Source organism: Mirounga leonina, unplaced genomic scaffold (assembly GCF_011800145.1).
Source record: "Mirounga leonina isolate KUSES-001 unplaced genomic scaffold, KU_Mleo_1.0 Mir_115, whole genome shotgun sequence".
In the NCBI taxonomy this organism is placed as follows: Eukaryota; Metazoa; Chordata; class Mammalia; order Carnivora; family Phocidae; genus Mirounga; species Mirounga leonina.
In genome coordinates this window covers 102,299,714-102,323,215 of record NW_023270268.1, presented here as the reverse complement: position 1 = coordinate 102,323,215, position 23,502 = coordinate 102,299,714, and the positions used below count along the sequence as shown (strand labels likewise).

Sequence of the window (23,502 nt, the reverse complement as noted above, 5' to 3'; positions counted from 1 at the left end):
TATGTGATAGCTAACCCATTGACAGAAGAAATCCAAGCTGGTAAAAGCCTTTCTTGGTCACTTGTTTGCCAGGTCAGGCTGTAAAATCATAACACAATGCACGCCTCTTCCATGGGGCACCACACGGCAGCGATTAAAAAAAAAAAAAACAACCCTCACTTCCATATCCAGTGGAGTTGTAGTTTATTACTATAACCCTCCCAAGTCAAAAGGACACCAGTTTCAAGCCTGGCAACTTGGTGCAGACAGGGTTTTTCCCCCTTACCCCACTCTGCTGGGCCTCTCTACCTGTCCTCTCCTACTGTCTACAGGTCCCGAACATTAGAAAATAGAAAATGTGATGATCTTTGTGTGTCTCTGTAAAATGTGTGTATGTGTGCGTGTGTTTGGGTGTAACGGGCCTTCTGTTTGGCCGCGCGGCCTGTCCGTCAGGCCGCGGGCCAATGGCAGGCTGCCTTATATAAAATGAGTGTTTTCAGTCTCTCCGGGTTGCATGTACTGTATGTGGAGCAGTGTACAGTGAAGCGGAGGCAGAGCGGCTCCGCGAGCTCCTCTCCACTTTCCCATAGAGGAACCCTGACTGGCCGCTGAGGGTGAGCCACACACACACCCTCACGCCCGGCGAGCCCGCGAGGTAAGCGCCCCCCATCCCCAGCCCTTCCCGGGCGCTCTCCCCGCACTTTCTGTTTTCCTACTCACTTGCGAGCCGCCGGGCTGCAGCCCCAAGGACTCCGCGGCAGGAGCAGCGGCGGCGGCGGCGGCGGCAGCCGGTAGGGTGGACTTGAGGAAGCCGGAGGGAACCCCGCGCGTCCGGAGCCGCCGCTGGCCGCTCCGCTCCCCGGGCACTTTCCCCCTCCGCCAAAACTTTGGGTCGCGAGAGGTCGGGGGCGAGGGTCGCGGCGGCCGTGCCGGCGGGGGGCGGGGGGCGCGGAGGCAGTGCCCTGCGGGCGGGAGGCTGGGGGCCGGGCTGGGGAGTAGTAGGCCAGCCGGTGCCAGGCTGCGTTTGCAACCAGCACCTCTCGGCACACAGGCAGCGCCGCCCGAGAGGGGCAACGGGAGCCGGGGCGCGGGCAGGAGCAGCCCGAGGAAAACAACAACAGAGCCAGCCCTCAACGCCGGCGGGCGGCTCGTGGCCGCCCGGGGAGCCCCAAACTTCATCTCGGCGAAAGTACGTGGAGCCCAGCCTGGTCTCGGCTGCCGGGGAGGTGGGGCCTGGGGAGCTGGGGCAGGGGAGGAAGGTACGAGGAGCCAGCCCTCGGTGGATTTATTGAACGTTTCGTGTGCGTCGGTGACCGGGAACAGCAGCCCAGTTGCTCGTTCATCTGGAGAGTTGGGATTTGGGTGTTCCGGCCCCGCAGATCGGTGCCCTCTCACCCCCCACCCCTAACCAAATGCGCGGCGAGTAGAGAAAGTGCTGTTTTAGTGCCAGAGTAGCCGGGAGGAAGAATAGGGGGAGAGGGGGAAGAGGGCGAGGGAGAAGGGGAGAGAGAAGAGGGAGGGAAAGCGGTGGGGGGGGGGGAGAGGGAGAGAGGAGAGAACGGGAGAACGGGAGGGAAGAGAGGAGGGGGAAGAGGAGGAGGGAGGCTGTGTCAGGATTTTGCTTGAATGTGGGATTATGTTGTGTCAATAAGTTTAAGGTGGAGAGAGCGAGGCTGGGGGTGGTGGTGGAGGGGAGGAGGAAGGCCTTGGCTGTTTAAAGTCTTATTTCTGAAGGTAAGTTATGGCATTGCATGGTCGCGATGACAGAAAACTTGCAGATCCTTTATCCGGGGATGGGGTCGATGGCTCTAGAAAGAGCTCCCCAGCCCTCTTAAGCCACACTCGTGTTACACTGTTATTTGCTGCGATCCGGGTCGCTAGTAAATTACAGAAATCAGACTCGAGGTTTCTTTTCCTCCTCCACCTCGTCTCGCTCGCTCACCCTCAAATTTTTTATTATTTTTTAAATTTCTTGGTATTGTATGAAACTTAACGTAACTGAGACCAAACCCGAGTCCTGTAATTCACAAGGACCCTAAATCCAAGAATCTGGAACACGTTTATGTGTGAAATATCCGCGATCATTTCTGCTAAATGAGGAAGGTAAAACGAAACGATGCAAAAAGCTAAGACACAACATGTACGACAGAGGCGGGGGGGAGAGGGAGAGACGGAGAGAAGCTATTTTTTGCTTTCCTTTCTGTAGAAAGGAAAATAAAGCGTGCATTCCCCTTCCCTCCCGGCGTGTAGGGTCTAGTCAATATTTTAACTGTCTGAGGACAAATTAGTCCAGGTGGATCTTGTTGAAAAGTTTTCGCGAGGTGGGGTGGAGGTGGGGGCGGTACGAAGGGGAAGGTGGGTGGAGGTTGTGGGGGATGGGGACGGAGCGAGCTCTGCCACTGCTAATGGTCATTGGCCTGGGGCTTTGAAACCATTGCCTGTCCTGCTAATGACACGTCCAGTTCTGGTCTCCAGGCCGCCGACGCCGGGCTGCCGGAGACTGGGGTACTTTACCCACGCGGGGAGGGGCTTTCTTCGCCATCCCCTGGGGTTGCCCACTCGCGGCGTGGGGGCTCCACGCGCGCCCCCTCTCCTGCGCGCCGCCGCCACCTCTGCTCGCGCGACTTTTGTAGCCAGCCCGCGGCGAGGGGGCGCAGGGGTCCCCAGCGCGGACGTCCCCGCGCGGCCACCCCGCGCCGGGCCCCACGCGCGCCGCGCCGCGCGGTCCAGGCTCGGAATGGCAGCGCCCGGCCGGGCGGCGGTGCCTCCCCGGGGGGCAGCGGAGGCAGCGGCGGTGGCGGCGGGATCTTCGCCGGGGCCCGCGGGAGGAGGAGGAGAGGGAGGAGGAGGAGGGGAAGGAGGAGGAAGAGGAGGAGAGGGAGGCGTTTTCTGCCCAGACCGCCGCCAGTTCGAGCGGGCACGGGGACGGGGACACCCCACTCGTTGCTCCTCCGTTATGGAAAGGTGTTTAGCAGACTTTTACGCCCGGAGTGTGGGATTTGTACTTCATTTTTCTCTCCCCCCTCTTCTCCAAAGCAAGATGGACTCTATTCCCTTTCTCTTTCTCCCTGTGCCTCTGCCTCTGTCTTGTCAGCCTTTAAGATCGACATTTTGTACTAAGATGCAAACTTGATGGTGACCAGCAACAAAGGCGGGGTGGGATCCCTCGCTCCCTTCCTCCCTCTCGGTTTCCTAGCTCCCCCCACCCGACCTCGGAGACCTGGTGGCCCTGCACTTGCCGCCGGGGGCTCTGGCGAATGTGTTTCCCGGCTAGGTTCCGATCTCCAGTCTGGGGATTGTGACTGGGGCCGGGCGTTTGGGCGACGGCTGTGGCCGCTCCAGGTCTGCAGGGCTGAGGGCTGCGCTACCTGGACCCGCTGCCGTCGCCGTGCTACCTCCGGCCGGCTCCTGGGCACCGTGGAGGCTCAGGCTGCCTATCGATTGCTATGATTTGGTTACTGGTATATTTGTCCTGGGGGCGGCGATCACTTGGTGCAAGTTGATGTATGATCGCGGTGTGGGGTTGGGGTTTGCAGAAAAGGATCAACTTTCAGCTTTATACATACGGGGAGTAGGGAGTGAGGGTGCTGAAGACACCCTGGAATGCCAGCTGGGCTACCCTCAGCCTCTGCTCTCTGAATACAGGGAGCTTCTTTGCTTTTATTGCTTCACAGTTTGCGCGTGGGGGTGGGAAGTAGTGAGAGGGGAGGGTTGGTGGGGAACCGGACTCTTGGGTTTTGGGGACCTTCCTTCATAGGTGTTGCAGGAGTTGGGGCTCTATTGTAAAGCTCTACCATACTGATGATGTACGTTTATTTGATACTTTATAGGTCACTATCATATGACAAAGGCTTTGCCGCAGTTCCATCTTCCTCCCTGTGTACTTTCCATTTGCCTTCCTGGGTAAGTATGCAAACTCTTCCTACAGGGAAGCTGGATGGCTATTAGTAATGGCCTAAGGGTTGGTAACTGTTCACAGAAGAAGATGTCTTTTGGGGTTACAACACCCCAGAAATCTTGTCTTACTGAGTTTCCCACAGTAGAAGTCAATTTATGATTCTTAGTATTTAGAATTCAATTGCTCTTATTATTATTTTAAGGTAGTTTAAATGTTTATTTCACATTTATCTGCCAAGTGTCATTTGAAAACTTACTTTCAAGTAGTCATTTTAATTGATAGTGAAATTTTACAGAGTTGAAGGCCTAGGAAATTTAATACTAGATAATATTGTAGAAAGATTGTAGCCTGCAAGTAGAGAGAATTACTAAAAACCCAAGGAAGCATTGTGCAGAATGCCTCTCTAATAATTGTGACTGGCATTTGCTTACTCTTTCCTAGGTGCTCTGTCTTGGGTAACTTGGGCTGTTTGTGACAGTTATTTTTCTGGTGGGGAAGGGTGGAATGGACAGTGTTGTAAATCTAGTATTTAGTGGACCAGCTTGATATAAAAGGCAAATAACTATTTCCAAGTTAATCATAATTTCCTTCAAAATTTACATATTTGGAGAAATTGGGTATATTTTAACAGCCAGTATATGCAATAAACAGCGACTCTCAAATCCCTTAAGTGCCTTTTTCACATGTATGCTCCCAAATGGAAAAATTGGTGAAATAAGGTGTGGGACAGCAAGTGCCTGAATAGTTAGTTCTTGAGAAGTAACGGTCTAGGTGAGAGTTGATAGAACTTTTGAAAGTAGCAGAGTGAGCCCCAATTGCAGAAAACCAGCTTGCAGTTTGCCGCCTTCCATTGTAAAGAACACCTCAGATATTCCAAGTTGTTGATAAGTTAAGAAAACTACTTGTACTAAATGTGTATATCAGTTGTGGTACTCGAGAATATTACCATAGTGAAGATGGAGTTTGTATTTTGTGAATGAAAATAGACTTGAGGGGTGCCTGGGTGGCTCAGTAGTTAAGTGTCTGCCTTCAGCTCAGGTCATAATCTGAGGGTCCTGGGATCGAGCCCCGTGTCGGGCTCCTTGCTCTGCAGGAAGCCTGCTTCTCCCTCTCCCACTCCCGCTGCTTGTGTTCCTGCTTTCTCTCTCTCTCTGTCAAATAAATAGGTGAAATCTTAAAAAAAAAAAAAAAAAAAAAAAAAGGGGGAAATAGACTTAAACTCAGTTTTCCATAAAACAAAAAGGAAAGAAATCTTACCTGGTCTGTTGCCTGACTTGCTGGGATGTTATGTTACTAAAAGGTTGTCTTAGTATTGAGAGGAATTGAGGACCAGGTCTTTCTGGTAGTTTCCATATAGTAGCAAAACATACTTTGACATTGCCGAGAACCTTAGGTGATTATAAGTTCTGTGTCCAACATCTTTTAATGGAAAGTAAATATCACATTATTTTAGATAGTTAAGAGAACCTCTTAATATGTCACAGACATAACAGTCTGATTGGAACGGTCAGAATGAGATGGTTCTGTAAGATGAATTTAGTGCACACCAAAATATGTGGATTTCAGTGTTTTTGATTTTTTTTTAAGGTTGTTTGCAAGAGAAGTTTTTCATTTTTGAACATATGGCAAGAGTATTCAAAATGCATTCCTGATTTACTAAAGAACACCACATTTATGCATGTGAGGCACATTATTTTGTTCACTAGAGCAAACTTTTAATGTTAGTTCTTTCCCCATGGAAATATATTTGACCAATTCACAATTTAAAATGGGAATCAGTAATTTCCAGAATAAAAGCGATCTGATGAGCTCTTGCATTTCTTTGAGATATCAAACAACTGGTTCATTAAAACAATATTTTCAAGAACAGTCTTGGTCTTTGAAGTCAAAGTAGTTTTTGTAGTGTAAAACTTGTAGTAGTGATCTAAAAGAAGTCACCCTGACAATGAATTGCCAGTTATTTGCATCTAAAACATATTTATTTGATTTGAAGCTTAATTATCAAAATAAGAATTTAGATAGAGGTTTTGCTTCTATATTGCCAAGAGTTTCCAAACTTCCCATTTTATTATTCTGCATATCTCTATTAAGTTCTGAAACTGAAGTCTTAATTTGCATTTCACATTTAATGCTAGCTGTTGAAAAGAGGAGGTTAATATATGTTCTTTCTTACTTAGTGCTACAACTTGTGGAGCTACTGTGGCCGGTTTAGAAAAAATCTTCCGCTAGAGACTTCGATATTTACAAAAATTTGCAATTTTGACACCTTCCTTTTTTTTTTTTTTAATTCATCTTGATCTTTGTATCTAAAAAAAAAAGTTCTGGGTTTAGGAGTTTGTGAGATAGCTCTGCCTTAAACATGCATATAGCTCTGCTCTACAACTTCAAAAGTGTATGCCACCTCTTACCTTATAGATCTGATCTTTATACTTAATCCATTGAAACAGAGGAGATTTGTTTAGACATTGAGTTAAGAACACAGCTTTGGGTGGAAGCTAGGGTGAACACGTAATTATGGTTTGCTTATGCTGTAAGTGACTATGTAGTTGATAAGGCTTTTTGTATGTAGTTAAAAAGAAGGAACAGTCTCATAATGTGGCACAATTCATGAAAATCTGACTCAGCAACTAAAGTATAATGTTATATTTCTCAGTAAAATGACAAACATAATTTCTAATTAATCATCATCAGCCAAAATATTAAAAGTTTATGTTTTCCTACATTTCATAGGGCATGGATAAAGCAAGGGCCACATTTTTTTTTTTTTTTAAAGGTTGTATTTATTTATTTGACAAAGAGAGACACAGCGAAAGAAGGAACATAAGCAGGGGGAGTGGGAGAGGGAGAAGCAGGCTTCCCGCTGAGCAGGGAGAAGGGCCACATTTTACCTGTATCTTAACCAGGAATATCAACTACTTTTACATTAGAAATCTTTAATAGAAGTAATAAAGACTTCACAGATTAACCCTACTAAAAAAAACTTTTTGAAAATGGCCTGGCTGTTTATGCTGTATTAAAGGAAATCCTTGAAATTATTAGTGTCTTATAAAAGTACAGAAATGTTTAAAATTGTGATATTTAAAGGTTCTGAGTTTACTAAATTTAGGCAATTAATTATGGCATACTGCATCACCACCAGTGTGGGATACCTGGATTTTAAGACTTAATCTTAAGCAGTGCTTAACTTAAGAAAGAGATACTTTTCTTGAACTTGTAGTTTGAAGTCCACCTCATTTTTTTAGCATTTCACCAAGGGCACCTTTTAAAATAGGTCTGAGTGATATCTTCTTTATATTTTTAGTCAACTTCCTTCCTCTCACTATGAAATGAAAACATACCCGAATTATAAAAATATTGTAATTTCACTGCTTGGTTTTTATTACATGCCCTAGGTAAATTGGATACAGGTGGTCCTCAGGCTATACTTTGAGAAACACTGCTCTGAAGGTAGTAAGGACTAAGGCTAAAGATTGAATGAGGGTCTTCCAGCTAGAAGATTCTGTGACTAATTCAGTCAGTGGGTTTGTACTACCTCAAGGGGAGTCATCACAGACTGTGTTGAATTATAGAGATTTCTATATAAGTTATACCTGAGGAAAGCACTTTTTGAGTATATCTTCTCTCAACATTCATATATGTTCATATTATCCCTTAGAAGGCAATTACAGTTTCTTGAAATGCCAAGACATCACTTTAAAACTGTAAAGATACATGCAGATAATCCCCATGTATTAATGGGGATTGTTTTCATTTTTTTTTCTTTCAAAGAAAAAGATGAGAACTGGAATAAGTACCAGTTACACAATGGAAATGCAAAAGCAGGCAAGCCAGTAGTGAATTCCATCTAAAAGTATATATAAATACAGAGGAGATGAAAGACTGAGGGAATGGAAGACTTTTTTTTTTTTAAAGATTTTATTTATTTATTTGACAGAGAGAGACACAGCGAGAGAGGGAACACAAGCAGGGGGAGTGGGAGAGGGAGAAGCAGGCTTCCTGCTGAGCAGGGAGCCCTTGTGGGGCTCCATCCCAGGACCCTGGGATCATGACCTGAGCTGAAGGCAGACGCTTAACGACTGAGCCACCCAGGTGCCCCGGGAATGAAAGACTTAAAGTATTGAATATAGACCATGAAGCACTGACACACCTACCAAAATATAAACTTAATAAGTTAAGATATGTGAGTCAACTCAAGGATCTAGATAGTGAAATAACTATAGCTCATGAGGCGGTTGTATAAAGTACAAAGTGAAAAATAAGAATGAGTTGGATTTTCTGAAATCTTAGGAAAATAAATACTGTAAAATATTGATTGGGTAATTAAACCAATAGTTAAACATGGCGCTCAGGTGAAGAGATCATGGGATAAAACGGAAGTTCCTGGGATAGAATAACTGAGATCTGAAAATGGACATTGAATGTTGGGTTTTTTGTAAAGGGAATAATTACATAAAATATCGATAACTTACTTCAAAGGAGAAATAAGAATGAGGACAAAAATTGTTTAAAGCAGCTGTATTAAATGTTTTTGACTAAGATGTATGGTAAGAAATGCCTTTTATATCCCGATCCATATATAAAAACTGAAACAAAAGTTTTGCTGAAACGGTACTAAGAGTAGTACCCTCTGCTATTTCTATTCGTATCTGATCTTTATAAATCTAATGTGTTCCAAACTATTTTATTAAAAAAACACAGTGTTATTCGTTAAATTGGTCTTAGGACTTAACAGTTTGAAAAACACCAACCTGGAGGACTTGTTAGAAATGGAGGCTCCCAGGGGCGCCTGGCTGGGGCAGTCGGTGAAGCATGCGACTCTTGATCTCAGGGTTGTAGGTTTGAGCCCCACGTTGGGCGTAGAGATTACTTAAAAATAAAATCTTAAAAAAAAAAAGTGGAGGTCCCCAGGTCCCATATCCAGATAAGCTGATTCAGTGTGACTGAGGTGGGGCCTGGGAATCTGTGATTTAAGTAGTGCTTCAGTGGTTCTGAAGCAGGTGCAAGGTACTCTGACACACTTTGAGAAACTCTGGTGTACGGGACGGATGGCTAAAGAGTGAATAGGTGTCCTGCACTGAATGTGGGATTCAAGTTCTTAGCCAGGGTCTCTTCCAGCTTCAACATTCAGTGGCTGTATTTCCGTCAGCATGTTGGCAGTACCTCAGTATGACAAGAGCCCTTGTCACCCTCTGTTGAGAGTAGCAGGTGTAGTACGAGGAACAGAGGCTTGGAAGTCAGAGATCGCTGGACTTTGCTACCGTTGCCCCTCTTGCTTACTGACTGAGGGACTTGAAGCATGTCACTTCAAAATAAACTTCCTTCATTATGTGCAGAAAGGCGTATTCATATTTATGAATTCATATGAATTCATATGAATTCATATGAATTCATATATTCATATTTCAGAATGAGAATTACACAAGACAGCGATGTCTAATGACCCTTATCCACAGTCAGTACTCCATATATATGTTCTTCTAGTTCTGTCTCACCTCATCCCAAGTCCCACTAAATTGGAAGTTTTTCAAAGCTTTAATTTTTTTTAAACTTTTTTTTTTTTTAGGAAACTCTGCCCCCATGGTGGGGTTTGCACTCATGATCCCAAGATCAAGAGTTGCATGCTCTGCCACCCTGTGCCCTTTAATTTTTGTTGCCTCTAAAGTGCATTTGACGCTTGAACAACACAAGGGTTGGGGTGCCAACTCCTCCCCGCCCCATGCAGGCAAAAATCTGCATACAACTTCTGACTCCCCAAGAACTTAACTACTAATAATCTACTTTAGACTGGAAGCCTTACTGATAACGTCAACAGTCACATATTTTGTGTGTTAAATGTATTATAAACTATATTACAATAAAGTAAGCTAGAGAAAAGAAAATGTTATTGGGAAAATCATAAGGCAGAGAAAATACATTTCAGTAGAGTACTGTAAATATCCATGTGTAAGGAGACTTGCACAGTTCCATGTTGTTCTGGTGCCAACTAGAATTCTCAACGCTGTTATCATGAAACACTGGTGCATTTTTACCGGGGTGTGAGATGTTAGGTAAGCACTTTATTACTGACAAAGGAAATAGTAAGAATAACCAGGGTAAGAGATAAAAGGATAAAAGTGACAAATAACTGAGGCATGTCATAGTTAAGTATGATGTCCCTTCAGATTTGGGGAATGATTTCCGTACTTCTCTAAAAAGAGAGCACGGGACAGGAGAATAGCTCTTTTCATATTTCAAAGTGGTTAGTTGTTGGCACTGGGCGTTCTTTTCGGTGACTTTGGTCCATCTTGGAATGTCTTAGAGCATCCGTTCTCAAACTTTCTTCTGCTAAGACACATACAACTGATGTTTACACACAGGGCATTATAATTTCCCTGTTTATAGACATAGATAAATTATGTGGTGGGTTTATAGGTAGTTCACAGTGTGATAAAGCCACTTTCCCTATCAAGAAAATAAATCAGAATATAAGTGAGAGTGATGCTGTTGTTATGAAAATTTTGAATACATCCATATACAAACATGTAAAATTCTTTATAAACTGTGGTATTTTGTTCATAACTAATTACTTGGGCATTCCTCACAACCAGTTAAAACTTATTATTGTGTCAAGGCATGGAGATTGAGAAGCGTTACATCCAGAGTGCGTAACAAATTACGTTGCACAGAATAGCCACTTAAATAAAAAAGAGGGGCAAACTAAGGAGAAGATGAATGGGAAATACAGCAAATCCCTGAAATCTCAAACAATGTGAAAACCAAAAGCTAGGGAAAATGCAACACGTGGTCAAATGCAAAGGAAGTACAAAAGACTATAAGTATCAGTGTTCTCAGACACTCCTGTCTTACTCAAATACTCATTGCCTCTAACAGACATTTATTTTTAAGTAGTCGCAACATTAATTTATTTGAATAAATTAAAATTAGGTAACTTGGGTTTCCTAATTTTTTTTCTTTTTTAAAAGATTTTATTTATTTATTAGAGAGAGAGAGAGAGCCCGTGCACATGCAATCAAGTGTGTAGGAGCTGGGAGTGGGTGTTGGGAGGGACAGAGGGAGAGGAAGAAGCAGACTTCCTGCTGAGCAGGGAGCCAGACCTGGGACTGAATGTGGGGCTCTCCCAGTACCTTGATATCATGACCTGAGCCGAAGGCAGACACTTAACAGACTTAGCCACTCAGGCGCCCCGTGTTTCCTAATTTTTAAGGTTCTATCTGCCAGGAACAGATCTTTTTATTACTTTGCTAAATTTTAATTTACCTTACTTTTTCATCTCCAGTAAATTAATAAGCTCTATATATTTTGAAAATGTCTTTATACTTTGATGTATAATGGTATTGGATATACATTCCCAACCCTTTATCTAAAAAATCTCTGAAAAACTAAGTTTTTTTTTTTTTTCCTCCAAAAGTCTGACATCAAAGCTCATTTGGTGGCAGAACCTGACTGTCATGGGCTTGTTTAAAGTAGTTTTAAAACCCACTTAGAAAGAATATTCACATATTTTGCTGTAGAGATAGTAATATATTTGGCTATGAGGTACTATCCTAGATCTAGTTAGGAATGTTACGTAATATATGCTGTATGCTCCTTCTGACCTTTAAGACTCACAAAAATCTGAAGCATACCTGGACCTAAGCATTTCAGATAAGGGACTGTGATCCTGTTGTATTAACTTTCTTAGTCCACACAGCGAAATTGTCTGGTATTCCTACCCATTTAACTCAGTGAGTATCCTTTTGCTGATTTTGATCACTGATCATCTGAATATGTTGAGTTCATTGCAAGCTGGTGAATCACATAAGATATCCTAACAAGATATCTTAATGTTACATATTAACTCAGTCAGACTGTCTTTTGAAACCCCGTGGCTTCAGTTATGAAGGTGGAAGGCATCAGAGATTAATAAAGTCAGGTAAGCAAAATGGTAGCTAACATTTGTACCTCCTGAGTCGGGCAGTGAAAGGCTCCTAGATAAGGAAGGATTAAACACACACACAACACAGCCCACCCCATCCCCGTTACTTGAACCTCCTATACCATTTTGACATTGGGATCCTTTTTTGTTTTTGCTGCAGTTGTTTTGTTTTGTTTTTTTTTAAAGATTTTATTTATTTATTTGAGAGAGGGAGTGAGAGAGAGAGAGCACGAGTGGGGTGAGGGGCAGAGGGAGAGGGAGGAGCAGACTCCCCACTGAGCAGGAAGCCTTCCCAGGACCCTGAGGTCATGACCTGAGCCAAAAGCAGATGCTTAACTGACTGAGCCACCCAGGCACCCCTGTGGTTAGTTTATTAAACAAACACACACATTGAAATCTGTACTTGAAACTTCTACCAGGTTGGATGTTTCTCATATAATGGTGAACAAAATTTCAGCTACTTTCATTATGGTTTACTGTTAGGAGAGTTTCGTGAAGGGGTTACATTTCCTTTATTGCCACTTGCACATTTCTTTCTATCAGAAAAGTAAAAATAGAAAGTGTTTTCTGCAAATTTAGTTTACTCTAAGGTGAGAATGTTTTTGGGTTGTACTGTTTCATAGAGGTTCTAGATACCTTTCTTTTCTTTTTTTTTTTTTTTAAAGATTTTATTTATTTATTTGAGAGAGAGAATGAGATAGAGAGAGCATGAGAGGGGGGAGGGTCAGAGGGAGAAGCAGACTCCCTGCTGAGCAGGGAGCCCGATGCGGGACTCGATCCCGGACTCCAGGATCATGACCTGAGCCGAAGGCAGTCGCTTAACCAACTGAGCCACCCGGGCGCCCGATACCTTTATTTTCAATGATAATGAAATGATTTTTTTTTTAAAGTAATCTTTATGCCCAACATGGGGTTCGAACTCACAACCCCAAGATCAAGAGTCACATGCTCTACAAACTGAGCCAGCCAGGAGCCATACATTTAATTTCCTATAAAACCACTATAGAAAAACATAAAGTGTGATGTGAGGAAGAGTACATATGACACACTAGGAATAAACTTAATAGCTGTATCTGATCTATTGTTATGGTAAGACTTAAATCAGTCTTCATTTGATATAGACTGAAATGGTTAATGGCTAAAGAAAGTTTTTCTTCTTTAATTACTTACTGATACAACTATATCCTTTGGTGTAGGAAGGCCACAGATTGAGTAATTCAGAGGGAGTCTTATTAACAATGCTGATTCTTTTAATCTTAAAAATATGCTGAGTTTTTTCAGCTTTTGGTGCACCTCTGAAAACTCAGCCAAGTGAGGAGTTCTCATTGACTGCAAAGGGAACGTGGGAGAGCATGGAACAAAATGAGAAACTAATTCTCTACATCCAGCTGTCAAATTCTGATTATCTTTTGAGTTACTGAAGTTACATATTTTTTTCTTTCTGGTCCCCTCTCCCTTCTTCTCTTTCCTACTCTTTCTTTCTTCTCTCCCCTTCCTTCTCTTCCTTTCTCCCATCCAAGTACTAACCGGGCCCAACCCTGCTTAGCTTTCAAGATAGTGGACTCTCATTCCCTTTTTTCTGTCCTCCCTGAGGTCTATTTGTCTATTTTTTTTTTTATCTCAGCCTTTTATTGTATTGTCTTTTTTTTTACCATTGGATTTTCTTTTTTACCATTATTTGATTTTAAAGATTTATAGTTTTGAGTTATTTTAGTAATTATCACTAGCCATATAATAAAGTTGTTAATATACAAGTTTGAGACTTACACAGTTCCCTACATGTAAGTGTCAGTTAGGGAGGGATTATGAGGAGCCTTTAACAAGGCTATGTGAGGCAAAGTAAACTTCTCCAGTCAGTTTTGTGTTTTAGGGTGACAGGATGACTACACAGGTTCATTTATATTTAAGGGAAAGTTGAAAGCAGATTTTAGAAGAGTTTCCCACATACTATTTTACTTTGGGAGGAAGGGGAAAAGATAATTTGGACTGAGGGCATCCTTAGGAAGCATAAGTTTGATTTTTACTACTTTCTTTTTCACAACAATTTTCTGATGAGAGGTAACTCTATTTTAGTGACGAAGAAACTAAGTGTCAAGTTAAGTAACTTGTCTGAGGTCACACAAGTAGCAAGAGACTGTGCCAGGCTCAGGAGGCCTGTCTGCAGTGCCCCAGTCTCCTGGGCTTTTTCTGTATTTACCAGCCTTTAGGGTCACATTCCAAGAGGTTAGAACTGAGAAGTGTGGGGCAGCTTTCAGCCAAGAATTCCTCCCAATTTTTCTTTCTACCAAAAGAGAAATCTTCATTTTGAAGTGATAGGGTTGGAACCCTACTCTCTCTCATCTTAAGGGAGGTAGACGAGAAAGTCTCTGAACTGGGCCCTGTTGTCTATTCTCATCAGCGAGTTTGCAGTCAAAGACTAAACCAGCCCCAAACTTAGTTTATAAATTGACATTTAGTGAACTTTCTTTCTAGGTGGTGTATCTGCTATAAAAAAGTCTAATAACAACAGTTATTGTTTTTACTGTTTACTAATTGCTCTGGTACATCAGTAGAAATCATTTGAGTTTTTCTTTCTTTTTTTTTTTTTTAAAGATTTTATTGAGAGAGAGAGAGTGTGAGAGAGAGAGCAAGAGCAGGTGGAGGGGCAGAGGTAGAAGCAGACTCCCTGCTGAGCAGGGAGCCCAGTGGGGCTTCATCCCAGGACCTCGGAATCCTGACCTGAGCGGAAGGCAGACACTTAACCGACCTTTCACCCAGGCACCCCCAGGAGTTGAGTTTTTCAGGCTGAATATTCTATGATGTTTTTACTCTGGTACTTTTTTTTTTTAAGCAAATTTATGGACAGTATATATCTATAGATACCTTACATACTTTTTTTTGTTTTTGAAGTATAGTTGACATATGATGTTGTATTAGTTTCAGATGTACAACATAGTGATTTGACAATTCTATGCATTACTCAGGGCTCATCACAATAAGTGTAGTCACCATATGTCACTGTACAATGTTATTACAGTATTATTGACTATATTTCCTATGCTGTACTTTTCATCTTGGTGACTTACTTATAACTGGAAGTTTTTACCTGTTAATCTCCTTTACCTTTTTAGCCCATTTTCCCATTCCCCTCTCATCTGGCACCCGCCAGGTTCTCTGTATTTAAGAGTCTGGTTTTTCATTTGTTTGTTTGTTTTGTTTTTTAAATTCCACATGTAAGTAAAATCATATGGTATTTCTCTTTCTCTATCTGACTTATTTCACTTAGCATAATACCTTCTAGGTCCAGCCATGTTGTTGCAAATTCTTTTTCATGGCCAATATTCAGTGGCGGTGGCAGCAGTGGGGGTGGGGGTGTGTGTGACATCTTCTTTATCCCTTCATCTGACAGTGGACACTTGGGTTGCTTCCATATCTTGGCTATTGTAAATAATGCTGCAATAAACTTAGGGGTGCGTATATCTTCTTGAATTACTGTTTTCATTTTCTTTAGGTAAATACCCAATAGTGGAATTACTGGGTCATATGGTACTTCTATTTTTAATTTTTTTTAGGAACCTTCATACTGTTCTCCACAGTGGCTGCACCAATTTACATTCCCACCAACAGCGTATGAGGGTTCCTTTTTCTCCGCATCCTCACCAATACTTGTTATTTCATGTCTTTTGGATAATAGCCATCCTTACTGGTGTGACACTCCAGTACTTTTTAATACTTAATTGGTGAATATATTTTACTAAAGGAATTTACCAATATAACATGGATAGTGTTATAAAATAGTTTTCTGACAATTGCATTGAAAATAAGTTTAATATGAGTAGAAAAATTAAGCAGATTCATGGACTTCATTTCAGAGTATCTGATGATCAAACATGAATTAGATATAGGATTAGTCAAAAGTTATCATTTTTTGAAGTGGCTTATGGGTAGTTTTGATTTATTTTTACCTAAGAAACTTATTTCTACTGTGATTAAGAAGAGATTTTATAAATTACACATTTGTATACAAGTAGCAAATCATTTAGGAAATACAAAGTTAACTTGTTACTTTTTTTGTACTAAGAGCCCTATTTATCTGAAATTAAATTTTTATCTTTGCAAATTCAGCAAAATCAGAGCCTAATTCACCTATAGAAGATACAAAGTTTGTCATTCTTTGTTGTTTTTTAATGGCTTTTCTTTTTCCCTGATCCACGAAACATGTGAAGGGGATGGTTATTTATTTTGTCAAGGTAATTTTTGTGTATGATAATTTTATTAAGAACGTATTCTTGGGGCGCCTGGGTGGCTCAGTTGGTTAAGCGACTGCCTTCGGCTCAGGTCATGATCCTGGAGTCCTGGGATCGAGTCCCACATCGGGCTCCCTGCTCAGCAGGGAGTCTGCTTCTCCCTCTGACCCTCCCCCCCTCTCATGTTCTCTCACTCTCATTCTCTCTCGCAAATAAATAAATAAAATTAAAAAAAAAAAAGAGAACGTGCTCTTGAATTGTTTAGGCGGAATGATACTTTATCAGGTGTTGGCTTCCATTTCTTGTTTTTCACCCCCCCCTTCTCCCATCAGCTACTTCTATACTGTTTTCATTCAAGTAGGTTGGTTTTATGGCATTTGACACCTTTCTTTCTACTTGCTTTCTTAGGTCATGTTCAAAGAACATTTTACATATTAAATAATTTCGTTAAGTGTTGGTGAGATTCAGGTAGCCAAACCGAGTATCAGTTTAATTCAGTGTTCATGGATCCAGTGCCCATGGTGTGTTGATGCTGACTTAAACTTTGAGAATATAAAGATGAATGTGTAATAGCCCTGGTCCTTAAAGCAGATGTGGCCTCTTGGCTGGAAAAGTTCAGTAGATGTAAATATCATGTAAGTTATTCTGTGCTAATCGTTCTAACACCATAGCATACAGTAGTACTGGAGTAAATACCCTGAAAAACTGGCAAATTCCAACATAGGAGCTGGACGTTGAAATACAGGGGGAGTTTCTTGCTGTTACAGTGTTTGTCCTAATTGTCTTTGAGCTTGTGAAACTAATTTGGTCCAAGCACTAGAGTGGATTTTAAAAATCAGGCTTCTAGGCTTTATTTGGCTTTTATTTAAATATTAGTGCATGATTTTGTCTTTTGGTCTGTTTTTAAAGGGCCAAGACTTTTTTTTTTGTTAAAGCTTTCAATTTATATTAGAAAGTTAAGTTTCAGTCGAGTGTTTTGGACTTTTATTTTTCCTTTTTTATTTATTGCTATTAATGTCACAGGCTATGATGACAACACTTTTGAAGTAAAAGGAAGTGGTTGAGGATTCCACATATACCAAATCATGTTAAAAGCACCTTAAATGGAGTAGGTTTGAACTAGACATCCAAACTAGGAGTCCAAACACATGGCAATAAAAATACTGTAAACTGCTATAGTTTATGCTAGTAACATACTAGTCTAGGAGTATATTAATAAGATCTCTAGCCCAGGCATTAAACACAAAATGAGACTCTAAAGAGATAAAAATGTGCTTTTCTATCCATGAGAGATTACAGATTATAAAAATGATGCCCAGTTTTTCTGTCAAGCAGTTGTCTGGTTTTCCAGTGTGTTTTCAACCTGTGTTTACAACTGCAATTTCTCTCATGGTTTAGTAAGCCATGGCTTGGAGGGTACCCTTAGTTTGGCTTTTTTTTTGGGTTCCCCTTTTATGTTTAGTGATCTGGGTCTGGTCTTTGGAGTCCCCTTTGACTTGATCAAACCTTCAGTATCACTTCTTAATCATGACTTTTGTGTTTATTACACCCAGAATTGTATGGATTTTCATCCATTTTTATTTGTGCTCTCTTTTGACTGGTCGTATCAGGGTATCAGCCCAGTTTAGATTAAAACTTTGTTTCTGAAATATTCTGCACAGTGTTCCAGATACCACACCTGGCTGCTTTAATAACAAACAGAATGCATTCATAAGCCTAAACATAAGAAGGAGCTGATCTGGGAAAATATTTCTTCATAGACTCACAACATTGGTAATAGCCCTAATGTTTACATTAAAGCAGCAAAGAGGAACACAGACACACAGAATAGTAACTTGTGGGTCTTTCTATCTATCTTTGGGCTGTTTGGCATCACGGAAGTCCAACTATTTGGATCTCATTATTTACCAGTCCTCATGGTAATAATGAACTTCTTTGTAAGTTTTGTTATATGGATTTGCGTTCTCATCTCATTTGGTGCCATACATAGTTGACACTTGAACCACATGGGCATTAGTGGCACTGATGCCGGTGCAGACGAAAATCCAAGTATAACTTTTTACTCCCCTGAGACTTAACCTACTAATAGCTTACTGTTGACCAGATAACATAAACAGTCAATTAATAGGTTTTGTTATATGTATTATATACCGTATTCTTATATTAAAGTAAACTAGAGAAAAGAAAAACTAAGAAAATCATTTGGAAGAGAAAATATATTTACAGTCCTATACTGTAAAAAATCCGTATATAAGTGGACCTGTGCAGGTCAAACCTGTGTTCGGGGGTCAGCTGTAGTCCCGGAGAACATGTTCAGGTGCATTGTCAACCCAGGGTTTTGTTTTATTTTAATAATTTTTCACATATAGTCTCTGCATGAATCTTGCAAATCCATATAGAAGTTTCTTATAGCTTGAAATGTCTTAAGGAATGGGATCACAGGTGGGGACAGAGTGGCATGTGCGAGGACTTGATCTCACATATGGTGATGAGTTTACTGCATTAGAAATTGTGATCATGAATCAGTTGTTAGGAAGAGAATTTCCTTTTATTTAAGTTTTTAAAATGTGACCGTAAATGTCATTCCTGACATCTATTTCAAATACAACCAGATGGCCTTAAAGTCTAATATATAGGTCTTAAGAATTTGGATAACTGGAACTTTGTTAAAGATGTTTTCCTTGAAAAGTTTTGACTTAATCAGTTTTTCAAAATTTTTTTAATTGATAAATTGTAATCTCAGAATGCATCGTGTGTATTTCTAATTGATCTTCAATTAGCAGTGGCTGTTGATTTTACGGATTGAACAAGTTCTACTATTCCCCGGTCCCTCTGTTAAGTAATCAATGATTGTGAAATACACATGGGGGTGCTTAAAGGAGTACAGTAATGATCATTTTATGAAGAAAAGCAGTCTTCAGTAAAGCAAATAATCGTTCTCTACCTTATCTGTTTGGCAGTTCTGGGTTCCATATATTGAATTGCCATTACTTTATGCAACATGTATTGAGTACCCATAATATGTAGGAATTCTGGGGTTTGCAGAATAAAAAAATAAGGGCTCTGGCCTCAGGTTGTTTCCAGTCTTGTAATGGCAACGCATGCCGACTGTGGAATGGCAGGTAAGGCTGTTACACTGTGCATGGCGCACAGGTATGAGGGAGGATAGGGCAGTAGGAGATGATCGGGGAGGGGAAATTGGGAAGGACCCGAACTTTGGTTGTTTAGCTTAACATTTAGACATCCTTGCAAAATTCTTATTTGAATCTACCAGAGAGAAAATGAACCTAATGGACAGCCCAGGCAAATCCCACCTGGGCCAAACAGCTCACTCCAAATGTGTCGTCAGGCAAGCCAGTGGCCTGTGAACCTTTAAAATGTTATTCCCCTCAGTAAAAGAATTTTAGCATGTATTCTTGATCTGTGTACATTTATCTATAAATTATATATCTACTGGGCTATTCATATATTACATATTTAAAAAATATAGTTTAGAAATAAAAAAAACAAGACAAACTGAACATAAAGAAAAATTCTAATATTTTCTTACTCCAGTGGACTTTGTCTTGCTCATCTTTTGGAGTTCAAGAACCCCACTTTGGAGACTCTGGGTTAAAATGGGGCAGTGTCACTCCAAATTTAGGTTATGTTCTGTGAGATCAAGGTCTTCTTGATTTTGCTCACTTCTGTATCCTCAGATCCTAGACCGTGGTAGAGCTCAATAAATACTGTTGAATGAGTAGGCAGAATTAGGCTGGTTGGTAGGGATGAGGACAGTCTAGCTCAGCATGAGGGATCTGGTAAAAATAGAGACAATTTCTCTTCATTGTTGTATCTCCTGTGCCTTTAAAAGTGCTTGCCACATGGTAGGGACTAAATAAATATTAGTTGACTGAGTACGGGTGTGGACAGTGTGTGGCTCAGCATGAGGAAGCTGTCAAAGGCTCTAGATCCATTGGCATGAAAAGGTTAACCAGGAGGAGTCCCTTAAAGCACAACCGAGCATGGAGATGGACTAAGCTATAGGTGGGCAGAACGATGCAGCCCATGAGGGGGTCGCAGTGTTAATAAGAACAACTCTGAGGAATGGCTTTGGTGATCTCAGATCTTAAAGCAAAAACTGTGACCTTCATTAGCATTAAAATCTGGATTTTACTCATATTTGTACCCATGACACCTAGGTCACAGTATGGTTAAGTGATGAATCTTTATTGAATTGCTCTGTTTTATACCATCTATGTGTTGGGTATGGAAGGCTCCGCGCAGACAGGAATGGGTCAGCATCGAGATCAGAGGCCTGTAAATGAGTCCTGTCCTGATTGTAGCAAAGCCAGCGATTGTGGGATTACCTCATACACAGATATGGTTTTAAGCCTTGGCAGTGTTGCTTCACAGAGGTGTGCTCTACTGAACACAACTGCCAAATCACATTTAGTTGTTTAGTTAAAGGGCATTTTTAACATGTTATTGACATATTACCAATGAAGAAAATGGAGTTTATGATCGAATTATTTCTCATATGCTATCATCGTATTCCTTCTTCCCCCATCGCTGAAGCTGGGATAGGTCATGGATCACCCCAGTATATACACTATTCTAATTAGTACTGAATTCATGTACAAATAAATAAAACAAGGTAGTTTGTGTTTTCTCTCTCCTTTTTTTTTAAGATTTTATTTATTCATTTGAGAGAGAGAGAGAGCAAGAGAGATAGCACAAGCAGGGGGAGTGGTAGGCAGAGGGAGATGCAGGCTCCCCGCTGAGCAAGGAGCCCGATTCGGGGCTCGATCCCAGGACCCTGGGTTCATGACCTGGGCCGAAGGCTGATGCTTAACCGACTTGAGTCACCCAGGCGCCCCGCGTTTTCTCTCTTCTTTTTGGAATTTTATTATTTAGACTTTCTCTTTAAAAGGTGGTAGAATTCCAGTTTTGTGTTCATAAACCTGTCATGCATTTCATTTAGCATTGTCTGAGGGGGGAGAGCAAACATTTCCTCCTTGAGAAGAAGCTGTGGCATTAACTCTTTCCTTTAGAAGCTGCCCGGGTGAAGGCATCCTTCTTTGGCTTTGGCTCTGCACACCGGTCAAGACAGGTACCCCTGGTCCTTCTAGAGATTAATCTCCTTTGGGACATGTTTACTTAAAGCAGTTTTACATATGCACAATGAATAAATTACTATGCTCTAATTTCCATTTCTGATGTCTTACAGTAAACATCGGAAGTTCCCCTTTGCCCTTACAAAAACGGTTTAGTTGCCCCAGCTTCCTAGATCTGAATAAAAGTTTCTTCAAGCAGCTCTCCTGGGGGCACCTGGGTGGCTCAGTCGTTAAGCGTCTGCCTTCGGCTCAGGTCAGGATCCCAGGGTCCTGGGATCGAGCCCCGCATCCGGCTCCCTGCTCCGCGGGAGGCCTGCTTCTCCCTCTCCTACTCCCCCTGCTTGTGTTCCCTCTCGTGCTGTCTCTCTCTCTCTCTCTCTCTCTCTCTCTGTCAAATAGATAAATAAAATCTTTAAAACAAAACAAAACAAAACAAAACAGCTCTCCTGCATTTGTAGCTGGGTCTCCAAATAAAGGCTTCAAGAGTTAAAAATATTTTGCTCTCATCCTTTTCCTCATTAAGTCATCACATCTTTCTTTATTGCAAGGCTGTTACCCTTAAAGACACAGTAACCGTGAAATACGTCTTGCATTTGTTATTGCAGTCTAGAGTTTACACTATGATTTCACTGACATCTTACTTGCTCTTTATAACTATGCTGTGAGGTGGGTAGGAGGGTATCCTTACTCCCATTTTGCAGATGAGGAAACAGCCTGGGTCAAGTGGCTTGACCCAGGACACTCAGTTTGCAGTGGCTCCCCTGAGAACAGAACCCAGTATTCTGACCGCTCCAGAGACCTGCCCAGTGTGCAGAGCGGAATTTGTTTTCTTTGAACTAAGATTTGTTTTTTTTTCTTTTATATATTTTCAACCTGATAAATTACTGTAAATAAATGGAACAGCAGTGGTATAGGCAATATGGTTGTTTAATTAGTGAAATGGGCCTTAAATTTCTGGTGTACTTAAGTCTGTGTATTTAAACAAATGTTCTCAGTTCACGTAGAATGACTGTCCATTTGACATAACTTTTTTAACAGCTTACGATGGAAAATTAAATGCATAGGGACCACACACTGACAAAGAATTTGCTTTGAAGTGTATATTAGGATTCTTAAGTGAGATTTGGATTATGTATCGGGGCCATTTTTTTTTTCCTGTGAGACATATTTCTGAAATGATAATGAAAATTAATTGGAAAATATGAATTGATGTCTAGATATCTGAGCTACACCCATTTCTGGAACACATTCGTATTCTGATTTGATTATCAACTGGTGTTTTCAAAGAAGTTAAGGTAAGTGCTGAGGGTTTTTTCTTGAAAACTTTAAAAGGCATTTCAATTTGGCACTCTAGAAAAGGAATGTTTCACAGGCCAGTTAGAGAATTCAATATAGCACCGCTGCCAACTATAAAAGAGATCTTTCTATTCAAAAATTACTACAGGATCAATTATTCAATTAGTATTTTACATAGTAGGAAAGTTTTATTTGTTAGGTCTTATCTCAAAGTTCCCCAAGAGTAAAGAGGCCTACTAATTATTTTACTATGGGAGAATGATAAAAGATGATTGCCTTGGAGTTCCAGAACATTTTTATTTAAAATATTTAAGGTCTAAAAATATAAATAAATAAAAATAAAAAAATAAATTAAAAAAATAAAAGATTTAAAGTCTGACACAAAAGCAGTTTATTTAGAATATTTATTTCTATAGGTTCCCTTGACTTCCATTTAATTTTTATAATTTGCATTTGAATATTTATACTAACTTTGGCACTCGGTGTAATATTAATGGCTAAAGAAGAAGTTTGTTAAAGAATTGCATTTTGGGGCACCTGGGTGGCTCAGTCGTCTGCCTTTCGCTCAGGTCACGATCCCACGGTCCTGGGATCGAGCCCCGCATCAGGCTCACTGCTCTGCAGGAAGCCTGCTTCTCCCTCTCCCACTCCCCCTGCTTGTGTTCCCTCTCTCGCTGTGTCTCTCTCTCTCTGTCAAATAAATAAATAAATAAAATCTTTAAAAAAAAAAAATTGCATTTTGAAGAAAAGCTAGAGCGTGTGTTTATTGAAGGCATATAAAAAGGGGAAGGGGTTAGAAGCTGTGAACTTTCTTCTCTTTAGTTTGGCTTTTCGTTTAAAATGGAGTATGAAAATAAAAGTCATGAGGATAATTAGGTGGAATTCCTCCCCACCCTCCGTTGTTAAGCCGCTGAACGTAGTGGTCCTTCTCTACCTCGAAATAGCCTATGAGGAAAGAATTATCATCTCCATTTTAGATGAGGGAATTGAGTCCGAAAGGCAAGGCAGCGTGCCCAAGGTCATTCTTCCGGTACGTGGTGGAGCTGACATTCCATTCCAGCTGCTTCTAAGGAGGCCACGCTCCTGTTCACT

General features: G+C 41.2%; 1 protein-coding gene across 10 annotated transcripts in view; it reads left to right on the top strand.

Annotated features, from left to right (window-relative positions):
• The first annotated feature begins 483 nt into the window (after window positions 1-483).
• BBX (BBX high mobility group box domain containing) overlaps window positions 484-23,502 on the top strand; it is a 276,405-nt gene continuing 253,386 nt past the window's right edge. For 6 of the 10 annotated variants that reach the window (XM_035000231.1, XM_035000233.1, XM_035000230.1 and 3 more), the window contains exons 1-2: window positions 484-634; window positions 3,810-3,882. The gene's annotated coding sequence lies outside the window, so the exon portion shown is untranslated. Of the gene's footprint in view, window positions 635-1,030; window positions 1,169-2,432; window positions 2,485-3,809; window positions 3,883-21,548; window positions 22,410-23,502 lie in introns of those variants that run through there. The other 4 variants (XM_035000221.1, XM_035000234.1, XM_035000222.1 and 1 more) reach the window with 4 other exon arrangements.